Source organism: Anolis carolinensis, chromosome 4 (genome assembly GCF_035594765.1).
Source record: "Anolis carolinensis isolate JA03-04 chromosome 4, rAnoCar3.1.pri, whole genome shotgun sequence".
Lineage (NCBI taxonomy): Eukaryota > Metazoa > Chordata > Lepidosauria > Squamata > Dactyloidae > Anolis > Anolis carolinensis.
Window position 1 is genome coordinate 125,139,030 of NC_085844.1, and position 12,237 is coordinate 125,151,266.

The following is a 12,237-nucleotide window of genomic DNA, read 5'->3' on the forward strand; positions in this document are numbered from 1 at the left end:
GAAGGAAGGGAGAGAAAGGAACCTCTGCATTTGGAGTCCTTTAATTATAAAGCCACCATATCATTCATTGCATTTTCCGTAAAGGAGCTGTGAACATTATGTAGAACTTAAAATCTAAACATACTCTAAGGGAAGAGCTAAAATTTTGAGGATGCTTCCAAATATTGAGGCAGTCCCTCTTGCCCCATTTCATTTGAAGGAGAACTGGATTACGGGAGAGTCCAGCTTGTGGAAATGAGGAAATGTGGGTGGGCACATAAAACCTTTGACTTATTACTTTGGCTAACATGTGCCCAGGGGAAATCACAATGAAAGGCAGCAGTGGCAGCCTTGCTAATGATAAGGAGGAATATACTCACCCACGCATGCATGAATGTGCCCTATTTATCAGCCTGAAGGTGAGAGGGGCACCGTCTATCAAACAACCAATTGCACAGCAGGAATTGCCCCACAGATTGGGTTATCCCATATCACATATCTTTATATGTGTGAGCATATAGCATAGGGAACAGTCCTGGTTGCCAAAGCAGCAGACTCCTATCCCCTTTTTACTTTACCAATTAGGCATACAGTATGTATGGTTGTGGATGTGATCTAAAGGGTACATTTACCCATTAGTCTCAACAAAGCAGACATTAAGCAAGTGGGCCTTTCCTCACCAGGAAAGTACAGTATCATCTATCTTTTCCTGGTGTAGAGACAGGGCCATAGCAAGAAAAAAAAATTGGGGGGGGGGGGTGGTGGTGAAAATTTTTGATAGCAAATCAGGAAGAGTAGTTCCATAATACAAAATAATTTAGAAATCAGGCTCCCTCGATAAACTTCAGTGGACACTCAAGACAGATCAACTTCAGTGGACACTCATGGGGATTTGGTTAATCAGTTAAAATTCATGAGTAAACCAGGTTCTTTTTTAAACTTGAAAAAGTTTGGGTGTGTGGGGAGCTTGAACCCCTAAAACCCCCTTTTGGCTACGTCATGAACAAAGTGGAAAGGCTTTATTTCTCAAAGCACACAGTGTAATTACAAACAAAGTTCCAACTGACCGTTCTTTCCCTCGCAGCAGCACCTATCCCTCACCTTGTCCCCTCCTCTTCACTGCTCCCATTTCCATGGAAATCCTCTCCTTTGTTTCAAGTACGCCACAGGTCAGGGCAGGCTAAGACATGACCAACTTTCCTAGTTCCACACAAAACCAGGAAAGGAGGTCATGACACATGATGCGGCAGCTACAAAAGCCAATGCAATGTTAGGCAGCATCTATAAGAGTATAGTGCTGAGATTGAGGGAAATCATCGTTCCGCTCTATTCTTCTTTTGGTCAGACCTCATCTGGAATGTTGTGTCTAGTTGTGGGTATCACAATTCAAGAAGTCTATGGACAAGCTGGAACGTGTCCAGGGAAGGACAACCAAAACGACCAAAGGTTTGGAAACCAAGTTCTATGAGGAGCACCTTAGGGAGCTGAGTATGTTCAACTTGGAGAAAAGAAGGCTGAGAGGGGACATGATAGCCATGTTTAAAAGGATGTCACACTGAGGAGAGGGCAAACTTATTTTTCCTGCTCTAGAGACTAATACATGGAGCAATGAATTCAAATGGCAGGAAATAAAGATTCCCTCTAAACATTAGGAAGAACTTCCTGACAGTAAGAGCTGTTCGACAGTGGACGATGCTGTCTTAGAATGTGATGGAATCTCCTTCTCTGGAGACTGAATGGCTATCTGCCAGGGGTGCTTTGATTCTGTGTTCCCGCATGGCAGAACAGGGTGGGAGTGGATGGCCCTTGTGGTCTCTTCCAACTCCACAAGTCTATAATCTGCCAACTTTCTGCGAGCCAAACACCAATAAAAGGAATAGCAGCAAGAAAGTGTATGCATTGGCAAACAGGGACCCCTCTTACTCCCTCCCCTGCTTTGTATCTTCAATTATTAGAATATCCTGTCATGCTGCTGGTGTTCAATAGAGATTAGGGGGAAGTGGTTCTTTGCACTAAACTACCAGGATCCCTGGGGGGGGGGGGGGGGGAGGATGTGTTAGCCTTGTAGCAGACAAGGTCTTTCCAAAACTACTACAAGAACTCACCCCTCTCTGGATCTCCCCAGAAGAAGCTACTCAAAGAAGAGAATTGGGTTGAAGTGACTGGCCAACATATAAAGAGATCTTGAAAAAGCATACAGGAGATTATACACTAAAAACCCAGGAAGAGTTAAAACATTTTTACAGGAACATTACTTGGCTCCAACATAGACAAATTCAAGAACATTACTATACAGATAAGAAGATTGGCTTCAACGATAAAGACTCAATTTGGAACAAAATATTGATACAAAAAAGAAGATAATAACTAAAACTTATAAAATCCTCCTACAATGAGCAGCTGAAACAGAATTGATTAAAGATTGTATGACGGAGTGGGCATCTCAAATCGGACACACTATAAAGATAGAGGATTGGGAAAAGGCCTAGAGTATTAAACTAAAATACACATACTTGTGCAACCTTAAGGAAAACTGGTACAAAACCTTTTACCAATAGTATATGACACCACAAAAATTAGCAAAGTGCTACAAAAACATTAAAAATCTTTGTTGGAAATGTGAAGAAAAGACCTGTACCTTCTTTCACATGTGGTGGGGATATAAAATCGTGAAAACCTACTGGAAAAACATTAATGAATCAATCCAGGAAATAATGAAAACAAAATCTCAAATAAAACTGGAATATTACTTATTAAGACTGTCAGACATGAAATTTGATATAAACCAAGAAATCCTATTCAATTATATCCTATGCAATTGGAGAGGGCTAACAGGGCAATGGAGTACTAATAATATCACCATATAATGATATAGTACAATATAGTAATTTAATGCTTATATTTTGCTATGCTATTAATATATTGTATGTTCATTTGATTTGTAAGCAGCTCTGAGTCCCCTTCGGGGTGAGAAGAGCAGGATATAAATGTAGTAAATAAATAAATAATAAATAAATAAATTATCTGATCTGACCAGGCAGAATTACCTACGAGAAGAAGTAGAAATCCAAAGACATGCCAACTAGAGAAGAACGGATATTGAAAATAGTGGACATAATGAATATGGATAAATTAACATATTATCTAACAACTTACCAAGTCAAACTAAAGAAAGCAACAGACTGGACTTTATTTAAAAGTTTATTAAAAATCAGGATAAACCAACTGGCAAGTATGAAGACAGAGTGGACAACAAGATGAAACACAAAATGGACTCTTTACTCAGATGGATAAATTGGAAGTCAAAAAGAAAACCCAACCTCAATTTTCAAACAATGTTTAACCTTTCCCCTTCACCCAACCCCCCCACCACCACCTCACTCCAACCTGTACCTCTTAAATATCTGGTAATAAAAATCATTAACAAAACTACTACAAGAACTCCTGTAACATTTAATATGGGATATGGCAAATTGATGCTATTCAAATGAGAAAGATGAGCCTTGTAGGTTACTTCATGACACAGCATGCCCCATTTCACAGAAATAACATAGTAAAAGTAAAGGTTTCCCCCTGACATTAAGTCTAGTTGTGTCTGACTCTGGGGACTGGTGCATATCTCCATTTCTAAGCTGAAGATCCAGCGTTGTCCATAGACACCTCCAAGACCACGTAGCCGGCATGACTGCATGGAGTGCCATTATCTTCCCGCTGGAGCGGTACCTATTTATTTACAAGTTTTTGAACTGCTAGGTTGGCAGAAGCTGGGTGTAATAGCGGGAGCTCACCCGGCTCCCCGGATTCGAATCACCAACCTTTCAGTCAGCAAGTTCAGCAGCTCAGTGGTTTAACCCGCTGCACCACCAGGAGCTCCAGAAATAACATAACTAAACTGAAAATATTATCAACTCATAATAATCTAATCAGAATGATGAAAATGTATCTTCAATCCCAGCCCCCTGTCCTAATAGTCATTCAAATCTCCAGATGTCAACTTACATAAGCAAGGACCAAGTGAGCTGAAAAAGGTGGCATTCTGCTAATTAGCCCAAGTAACAAGCCATGCATTATAAGAAAAGGCAAAGAGGAGGGGGGAAAAGAGACCCAGGCACAAAGATAATGATGCCAACAGATCTGGGCAAGGAAAATCAATGTCTCAGCTCCTTGCTGGTTCAACATTTCAGGAATAGGTTTCCAACTGTCTTCCATCAATACACTTTTTCTTGTTGGCATGAATAAAGCCTGGCCAAAGCTCTTTTTCCTGCCATATACACATTTTTATCATCCTAATAATTCTCTCAGGATAAGAACCAGTTACCTGGAAAGGGACAAAGACCACGAAAGGGACAACACACCACGACCTAGCAATCAGCAATAAGGACACATTGTGTGGTTGATTGTGCAAGCAATAGCTATCATTGTTTTAATGCAGGGCTGCCCGTGTTGGCTATAAAACAAAATCCAAAGTACACATTGTGGTTATACCAGTGGTTCTCAACCTGGGGTCCCCAAATGTATTTGGCCTTCAACTCCCAGAAATCCTAACAGCTGGTAAACTGGCTGGGATTTCTGGGAGTTGTAGGCCAAAAACATCTGGGGAACCCAGGTTGAGAACCAGTGGGTTATACCTTTATTAGGCCAACCAGAATGTGCAAATGCATTGTGCTAGCTTTCAAAGGCTATTCATCTGTCTGCTGCAGATCTAGGCTGCAACTTGAGGACAGGTGACATTTAATGAAAAGTACAGTGCAGGTTACGACAGGCTTTGCTGTCAGAACTGTGAATTGCTCCAAGTATACACATTTTATAGACTAGACATTCAAACATTTGATGCACATGCATCTAATTGGTTCAGAGCAGGTCTTCCCACTAGTGACTCTTTTCCGCATAAGAATATTTTACATGACCCTGGATATATCTACCCATCTATATAATAAAAGTGAGTGTATGTCTGCATGCCTCCCATTTGTTTGCTAGTATGTCTTTTTCAAGATAGCCCCCACTTTCAGAGAACACTGTAACTCCCTACAACAACAGATCTGGACCAAACTTGGCACAATTCTCCTCATGACCCACAGAAAACACTGGGGGGAGGGTTAGGGGGTTGACCCTGGATTTTAGGAGTTGTAGTTCAACCTGTATCCAGGAAGGGCTTCCATAGAGCACTGTGTGTGAACCCCACAAACATAGATCTGGACCAAACATAGCACACGTTGCCTACATGATCAACTTTAAGTACGGATGAGGTTTAAGGACAATGACAGAGGAAAAGGGGAGTTATAGTTCATCCATATGCAAAGTACAATATGAAGCCCACACATGTTGGATCTGGACCAAATGTGGCACACATTGCCTACATAACAAAATTAAAATGCTGTTGGGATTTGGGGGAGTTGTAGTTTACTCACACTGAGAGACTCCTGTCATGGCCACCATCTGCATTACACTTTCCTAACATACTCCTCATGATAATCCTAAAATACTGGCAAGGTTTCTAGAGGCATTGAGGGTGGATGCTTGGAATTGTGGTCCATCCACATCCATAGATCCAACGTGTATACTACATATAGAGGACTATGTGTATTTATAATGGGATCATTGAGAAACTACAAAAACAATGAATAACTTTATCTAAAAAATATTTAACCCTGGTATCGCTAGCTACCTGAGCTAATAGATATATAAAATAGGCATAAAAACCAAACATTTACGGATAACAAATCAGCATGTGCAAGGCTTGCTAAACAGGCTGATTTTCATTTTTGTGGAGTACAGCTAAAGCATTTTCTACAAAGTCCACTGTAAATGTTGCACATTGTCGCTAAGAGATTCATATAAATGGGTGACGTTCAGAAATTTGTTATTATTGACAAATTTTCATTGGGATTGGGACATACAGTTTAAGAAGCAGTGATTTAGGGAATATCCTCCATTATGCTTTTGGCGGTTTATTCTCAATTGGATCACATTAGAGCAGACTTGGGTGCCAGGACATTCCTTCTCCCAGATAAAGTTCAATCCCTTACTTTTCCAGGTGCCACGTTACTGCAAAAAACTTTATTCTTTCAGGCTAACCATTGGTTGCAGATGGTTGTTATCTCACTCGTCTCTAATTCTCATATGCTCTAGGCCACACATGCATAGCTATGTGAAATGTCTATGACTTACAATGAATATTATCCATGCAGTCATGCCGGCCAAATGACCCTGGAGGTGTCTACGGACAACATCGGCTCTTTGGCTTAGAAATGGAGATGAGCACCAACCCCCAGAGTCAGACACGACTGGACTTAAGGTCAGGGAAAAACCTTTACCAACCCAGTATTTATTGTGTCAGAAGTGAACCGAGGGTACAGTTGTAATGTATTTAGAAACACAAACAAAGTTAAAAACTTGGTATTATACTAAATGTCCCTTGGCCAGTAGATATAATCTCAAACATGGTAGGTCCTAATCATTCGAGCAACATTAGTTTTCCAATGAGTGGATAATTTTAAATCTAAACAGTCGAACTGACATATTAGAAATAGTATGACTTTTGAAGAAGATCCAGGTGAGAGCATAAAGTCTTTACAAGACCCAGAATAAGAACACAATATAGATAATTCTGAAGAAGATCCTTGTGAGCAACTGGCTGAAGTACACAGCTAACTCAAATGCATGAACAAGTGTATTTGCATCCTGATGTTTAGATTAGAAGATCAACCCGGTAATCAAAGGGAAACTTTCAGTCCTCCTGCCCTACAAATCTCCAAAAAGCTATCTAAACCAGCCCTTGCATAAAAGTAGACATTTTAAATTATGTATTATGCAGTAAGTAAAGAAAATTAGAAAGTTTATCTTGCTTCAAAGTGTTATTTTCCACTACATGGGGAGGACTATGGGCCCTTCCACACAGCCATATAACCCAGAATATCAAGGCAGAAAATCTCACAATAGCTGCTTTGATCTGGGATACCCGAGTCCACACTGTCATATATTCCAGTTCAAAGCAGAAAATGTGGGATTTTATTCAGTTGTGTGGAAGAGGCTTATGATGAAACGCTTGCTCCAGTACGCAAATACCTAACTATCAAAATATTATTATACTTGTCAGCCAATAAAAGTGTGTATGAATTCCTGCATAGGGCAGGAAGAGGAGGAATAAGAAGATCTGTAATATTCAAATTCAGAAATACTACTGCGGAGTTCATGCCCAATTTGCTTTATTTGTAAAGCTTGCAAATAAATTTGTCAAGGAGCCTCGGTGGCGAAGTGCGTTAAAGCACTGAGCTGGAGACTGAAAGGTCCCAGGTGCAAACCCCGGGAGCGGCATGAGCGGCCGCTGTTAGCTCCAGCTCCTGCCAACCTAGCAGTTCGAAAAACATGCAAATGTGAGTAGATCAATAGGTACCGCTCCAGCAGGAAGGTAACGGTGCTCCATCCAGTCATGCCGGCCACATGACCTTGGAGGTGTCTACGGACAACGCCGGCTCTTCGGCTTAGAAATGGAGATGAGCACCAACCCCCAGAGTCAGACATGACTGGACTTAACGTCAGGGGAAACCTTTACCTTTACCTTTTTTTTCGCAAAGATTGTTTAAAATATTTCAGTCTATCATTCAGTATAGTCTTTGAACACTTTGCTATTTAGTACAGTGACTGAGCTCTGTTTCTAGGTTTTGCACAAATAAGAAAGTGGGACTGCTCTGTGTCATGGAGAGCAGACAAATGGGAGGCCTAATTCTTCCCTCCCCCATGCATTACTGTTGCTGGACCAAGGTTTATGCTTGTATAGCACTATGGTTATACTTATGTCCTGTTGTCTAGACAGAATTTGATCCTAATGACAACCTGAAATGCACCCTTTCTATCCAGCCTATGTGAGCCACCCATTTTTGATGGGAGCTCTGTAGAATATTCATGTTTTCTTCCACTTCTTATTTAAAACACTTTAGTGTTATTTACAGTTCTAAAAAATTAGAAATGTTGGGAGATCGGAAGCTGTTTAGAAGTCCTGTCTCCTAATCCCAGATAGACGAGTGGCAGACTCAAATATCAGGTTCCAGAACAAAGCTCTCCTTCCAGTTTAAGCCCTGCTTTCTCCTTTCCTCCTTATCCTCCATCTAGATCTTGTTAGACGTTTTCATATCTCAGTCTGGTCTGCAGAAAGAGCATATTGGTACCCTTCCTCACCCTCCTGCAGCACAACACAAAGAGAAAACTAAAGTGTGTGCGTATGGGGAGAACAGAAGGATTTTGTTGACTAGAGGAACCGAAGAAGAAAGAGAAATTAACCTAAAATGTAGATATGAGAAATATTGCACTTTAGTCGAATGCTGTAATTTCCCTGTCTGTTTCTGTACCTCACTTCAGGAGAAATGTATTGGTAGCCTTTTACAAATAAGGAATGGGGAGGGAGAATATCCTGACCCTCTGTTAATGTCATCTTTCTCTTTTGTAGTTGTCAATTGCTGAAATGCATCAAAACATTGCCCTTCGTGGAGGGCCAACTGGGCCCTCCCTTTCTGCCCTGGTACATCTGGGTCTCTCCCCCACCCCCTTCCAACCAGCAAAGTGAAGATGTAAGGGGGAAAAGGCTGCAAATCGGATTGACACCCACCACCCCCCTTAATAAAGTTTATTATCAGCGGTCTGTAATCTTTTTAAATCCCCTGCAGCGGGGGAAGGGCTGGGATTAGAGGAGGTCAGTGTAATCCCAATGAATTGGTTACAGGAGGATTTAGCAAGTAGCAGGGGAGCAGATGGCCCCAGGACCAGCTTTGAAAAACAACCATTTTCTTTAATGATTTGTAACAAGGATAAAAGGACAAGAAAAATGGGAACAGTGGATCTGGGGGTGGGTGTTCAGGGAGGGAGAAGCACTGGAAGAGGCGAGACAAGTTTCTGCCACATTATTTAGAAAATACCACTCTTGACCTCACATAGGGAAGCTTTGCATGCTAAAACTTCTGCACTAGTTGCCCCAGCAAAACAATATTCGGCCCAATTGTCTGGAATGTCAAAGCAGAGCCTGGCTTCTTGTTTCAACCACTGAGGGATATGGATTGTCATGGTTTGCAAAGGCACTGTGCTGTGTTGTGTTAACTGGAAAATGAAGTGCATGAAGCCGATTGGCTGAGCCTGCCAAGACCTGGGGATTGATTTGATACTGTTTCTGTTCTGCTGCTGCTGAACCAGTTTGGTCAAGTTTTTCAGTGCTGACTGAGTACTGCTGGTAAAGAGAGCAGTGTACTCAGAGAGGCCTTGCTATTTGAGGCTTTTTTGCTTCTGAGAAAAGAGGGAGAAGAACCAGGGCTTTATTCTTCTCTGAAGCAGAGGGACCTTTGTAAATACTACTGTTTTTGATCTCTTGGAATGAGTAAAGTTCCTGTGTTTTTGTTCTGCAAACCTGAGTGGCATGTTATTGTTCTGTAGGTGTCTCTGGATGGTGGGCACATGTAAGAGCTTCAATTTATTATCAACAATCCGTAACGCGGATGACTGAAGGCTCCACTTCATGCACATACACTGTTCCCTCACTACTTCGCGGTTCACTTTTCACGGATTCGCTTTGTTTGCGGTTTTTCAATAAAATCTAAAAAACTATTATAAATCACAAAAACTACAATTTACAGCCTAAGGAAGGGGGGAAGGAGAAGCCAAAGGGAGAGAAAAAGAGCCCAAGCAACAACGGGAGGAGGGAGCAATTTATTAACACACGATTAGTTGATAAAGACTTAAAATAGTGTATAACTACTAATATAATGTATAAATATTAAATAAATATAGTGTCCCTACTTCACAGATTTTCACTTATTGCGGGTGGTCCTGGAACCTAATCCCCACGATAAGTGAAGCAACACTGTACTGAAACTGAAGATTAAAGCCTCTGGATATTTTGAATGAAAACCTGAACCCACAAGTTTACGACAGTATGTAGATAAGATCATATGCTGCAATTAACTGCTGATAGAGGGGCTGAAGCATGTTTGTGCTGTGAAAGGACTCTGTTGTATGTTGCTTGTTTCTGGGACTCTTGCTATATAGCTTGCAGCAATTCCAGGAGGTTGCAATTTGGAAATTACAAATGACTTCATGACCAGCATCCTATGACACCTGGCCTATGGATCTCCTAAGGACAGGCCTCCTTTCCCATGGAAAACCAACCATGCTCTTTATATGTTGCCCAACAGGCATCAGCACACAAAATGCCCAAAATGTGCTGCATTTTGTGGATCACTACTGCTTTCATATATTACAAAATTGTGACTGAAGGCTATTCATAAGGCCAGCTTCAGTTACAAGCAACTTATCAGTTGTCGGAAGTGCATCATCTGAAAACAAGAGTATAACCTTGATATGTGAGGATTTGTAAAAGAGGCACCATGATGTGGCGAGTTGACTGGAAAGGGCATGTGTTGACAGCTGATTGGCTGGGCCAGTTAGGAGTCAGAATTCCGATTGGCTGCTGTCCCTAGCTTGGTGCTGAGACAAACGGTTTTAACTGCCACTTTCATTTTGGAGAGCAACTGACTGGAAATGGCCAGGAAGGAAATGACTGCCATACTCTTCAAAGCCGGATTATTTATAAGGCAGATGAGGCATATTTAAAGACTGTTTAAAGGAACTGTTTATTCCCTATGTTCTCTGTGTGAATTCTGAAAGACTGTTATATATATTGTTGCCCTGTTTGATCTTTTGAACTGAAGTAAAGATACTGTTGCTTGTTATACAAGCCTGAGTGACACTTTATTATACTGCAGGGTTTATCTTGATTCAGAAACTGTGGTAAAGCTTCCATTTATTTATTTCTACAACCCTCAACATGATGTACTATATAAAGTTATATTCTTAATACGGGAAGTGATTTTTTAAAAATTCTCTCTTCCCCTCAACATTAAAAGAAATATAATTGGACTGAAATTCTTTTGTTTCTTCAAAGCTCTCATGAAATGTTCATACCTATAAGATTTCTCCATAGCAAATTTGAATGCAGTGTGCAAATTCCTTTTGGCATAAAAAACCACAAGGTTATTGTAATTATTTTACTTCAAGTCCATCTTGCAAACTGACTTCCTTCCTTGCCTCCTCCCATCATCTTCAATGCATTATGCTCATAAAAATATGAAACAAAAACTGTGGTCACACATACACATATTTATTAGCAAAAATAAATTTATTCCACAAACACAGAGACACAGTGACAACATGAACAACTGGATGCTCCTTGTATCATTCCTGTGTAGTAGTTGCAGCAGAGAAATGGAAAGGCAACAGGCCCAAATCATCTGTATCTAAAGACACATTTCCTTTCCCCTCTGCTTCAAAGAAACTTCCCTACCACAAAATATCTCAGGGCTCTGGGTCAGGAAGGAAAGAGGTTGCAGAAGAAGCAGCAGAGCTATTTTTTAGTACAGTAGACTAGATAATCTTCTTCCACAGCAGACATGAGGTAGACTGCTGTAAAACAACAGGTTTTAGAAAATATAACACACACTTGTGGGCATATGTGTGCATTGGGCTACCTGATATAATTAGCAAGTTCCTAAAGTTTGCATCTGGTACACATCTCCTTTCTGTACAGATAGTATTGGGATATTTGCTTCCACATCCCTTGCCACCAATTTTATTTGGGGTAAGCACAAATATATCCGAAGATTTCCAGCAGGTCTTGCCAGCTGGTCACATCAATGTGGCATCAATGCCAAAGGGGTAAAACTTGCTCAAAGGGGACGTCATTCGTGGGCCTTTCATGCCACACAACTATAGCACCATGAATTTTAAAAGTCATATTTCCATTCTATGGGAACTTGCAGTTCTGGGAAGGTATGTAGGATTTGCTGCCAAGGAGCTCTAGTGCCTCAGCAAACCACAAATCCCATCATTCCACAGGCCTGGAAAGTACAATAGAGTCATCATGCTACAAGTGTGCAATGTGAACACGGCCTCAGATAGGCATACAAAAAGAAAAGTAGGACCAACCTTATGACACTGGGTCCAACTCTTCACAAAAATCAACTTAAAATAAATTTCATCTCCAACATTAAACTGGATCTGAGCACTCAAACAAAATTATTTCTCCTCTGGTGCTTCACACTTTATATTTTCTGGGAGAAGTAAAAAAACAGGAAGAATCAACTCATGAGTAAGAGACAGAAGTAAATCCAGACTTTAATATTATATCTCTTTGGATTTTGCAATTAACTCCTTCGCTATCAGAACTCCAGCACTATAAAAATCTAGTTACCACTAGGTGATGTCAATTATACTATAGAG